The sequence below is a fragment of the Zea mays genome, chromosome 10, assembly GCF_902167145.1.
Source record: "Zea mays cultivar B73 chromosome 10, Zm-B73-REFERENCE-NAM-5.0, whole genome shotgun sequence".
Classification (NCBI taxonomy): Eukaryota; Viridiplantae; Streptophyta; class Magnoliopsida; order Poales; family Poaceae; genus Zea; species Zea mays.
The window spans coordinates 128,437,693-128,440,400 of NC_050105.1; the positions used below are offsets into that span (position 1 = coordinate 128,437,693).

The window sequence follows — 2,708 nt, forward strand, 5'->3', positions numbered from 1 at the left end:
AAGTGTCCCGTCTTGTACGTCCAATTTTAATAAATATTTAGAAATATTACTAAGCACTAAGATATAGTACTGTCCATGTCCCATCATTTCAACCAAACACAGTATATTTTAGGACCGGGCGAGCACCAGAATAGCGAAGTGTTAATGATCTGTAACGGCCGAGACCGAGATTCCAGAGTGCTTCATCATATTATAGGTGTCTAGCAAAGCTTAGATTGAAATGCATCCCAGCCATATATATGGGCTGTGGCCTGTGGGTGCAACAGCTCCCATGGCACCTCGTTTCTCTTACTCTGAATCCATCTTCCCAAACCTGGCAGCCGTGTCGTCGTAGCGTTCTGGGTACAGTAGCTAACAAATTTATTAAGCAACAGTTGTTACTTGTAACATGGCTTCGTCCACGAGGAGACAGAACGCAGGAGATTGGATAATTAGTGAATGGTACTAGCTAGTATACTCTTAGCATGAAAGGAATTAAAAGAAGAGGGCAAGAAAAATAAGCTGATGGGATGTCGTCCTCCAGTTGAAGGAAAACAAAGAACCGACGGAAATGGCCAGAGTCATATATATGATGTTGCAAATGCTCCTTCAGCGTACTGATTCCGTCATTATGGCCGACATGTTCAGTACTCGGTACATACACGCATTTCCGAGTCTGAACTTTCCACTCTAGTAGTCCATCCTATTGCACTTACAGAAGAATTAAGCAGAAACTCTAGCTAAACCAAACCACAAGACCACACCACTCTTATTACTACAGAAACTGAGTAAGACGCGACACTGATCAGTACTGCTAGTACTATAAATAAACTGCGTATATATATATATTTATCTTAGCGACACCACTAGGTGATCAGGGGGAAAAATCTGCGTGCGTACATCTGCACGCTGTGGGCAGCACGTAGATACACATACGACTACAACGAAAGAAAGAAAAAGGAACCGCACCTACTATATCAACTTCTCTCCCTGTCTGCCATCATGCTTGCTCCGGGAGATGCTGCTTGTGCTGGAGGCTGGAGCCACAAGAACGGGCAGTCAGCTGAGACTGAGAGCGTCAGAAAGCTCGGCCTCTCAACGTCGTCATGCACGCGTGCATCGATGGATGCTCTGCTGCCGGTGCTGATGTCCTTGGCGCTTTCCTCCGTGCTGGAGGAGCCTGAACAATGGACTGACTGACTTCCAGCGCGAAGCATGCATCTGGCTTTCCGAGATCTGCCTGGGCGCCCTGTGCTAGTAGCTGGGTCAGTTGTGCTTGGGCACGCGGCGGCGCCACGGGGCGTAGTCCATGGTCATGTAGGACCTCAGCTGGTTCCTCTCCTCCGCCCACTGCTGCGCGTGCTGCTGCCTTCTCTCGTGCAGCCTAGTAGCACCTTCAGAACCGGGAAATGAAAAGGAGCTTTCAGGACTCGGTCGTCACTGACTGAACAGTAGTGAAGGTTCAGACGGAAGATGAAACGAGAAAAGACTAACGATGTAGCAGCAGCAGCAGCTTTGCAGCAAATGTACGTATACGACTCACCAGCTCCCTCTTGTTGATGCAGCGATGAACCGAAGACTAAGACTACCAGGAGCACGAAGGCGACCAGCCTCGCAATCCCAAGTGACACCATGCTTCTGCCGCTAGCTGCTGCTGATTCTTCTTCTCTATCTCACCTCACCTGCGTTCGTTCTCACCACACTCCCACACCTACCCCTCCTTGCATCTGCGAGCGTGTGCGTGCATATATAGAGGCAACCGGCAAGGCTCGTCAAAGGCAGCTCGCAAGTCAAAAGACACAGGAGATTTGGCTCTAGGCGGCGGCAGGCACACTGCAGGGTTGCGAGTTTTAATACCGTACCTCCGTCCTGTCCCCCTCCCCGGCCGGCCTCGGCCATCGGACGAGGGACCGCATCCCATGAGAAGAATCTATGGTCTCTGGAGCTCGCGCCTTTTGTTTAATAAGCTCGCAGCTGGTCGCTGCCCTGCCATGGCTTTTTGGAGGCCCAGAGCTGGTGAGCTGGTTTAACGGCGGCCACATGTGAGCTCCACTCGCCCGAACCAGGCGCACGAACACCGAGACCGATATTAAAACGATGCCGTTTGAATCCACCACTAAGCATGGTTTTCGTTGAACTGTTTCTAGGCTCTTCGGTAGGCTCATGGTCTCTGGGCCTAGCCTGGATTTGCTTACTACTAATCAACCAGTAATACTCACATGCTAATCTCGTGCGAAAGTGCTAGGATAGTGAACGATTTGCGGTGCCATTGGCCGATTGTTTCGCTACTCCAGTCCTAGCTGCCTGCAAGTCAGCAAGTGGCCTCTGAACACTGGTTGCCGTCAGGGCTGTTTTTTTTTCATGCTCAAAAGGAGGCAGCAGCAGCTAGAAGTAGAACGGCAGTCCTACTCCTACTGCCGCTTTTAAGTACCCTGATAGTTCGTGAAAGTAGATAGCCTGCTAGTCATCGTCGGGATGGTCGTGCTTTGGATCTTTTCTGTCCGAACAGACACACCAAGATCTCTTTTGCGTACGACAGTATTTTTGGAGCCTGTCGAGAGCAGCCTGTCTGCTGCCTGCATACAGTACAGATGAGTGTAGCATCGTTCATTCGGCAGCTAGAGCTAGCTACTGGATAGTGTACATGTAGCTTCACAAGCCGTACTCTGCTGTTTTGAGTTGCCTTCGTCTGGGAACTGGAACATACAGGCAGCAGTATCTTAGTGCGT

General features: G+C 50.1%; 1 long non-coding RNA gene across 1 annotated transcript; it reads right to left on the reverse strand.

The window, feature by feature from the left end:
• Positions 1-794: 794 nt before the first annotated feature.
• On the reverse strand, positions 795-1,887 carry LOC118473594 (uncharacterized). The gene is made up of 2 exons (XR_004853285.1): positions 1,474-1,887; positions 795-1,373 (listed from the first exon to the last, which is right to left on the reverse strand). It is a non-coding gene; the product is annotated as an uncharacterized lncRNA (long non-coding RNA).
• Between the last annotated feature and the right edge of the window lie 821 nt (positions 1,888-2,708).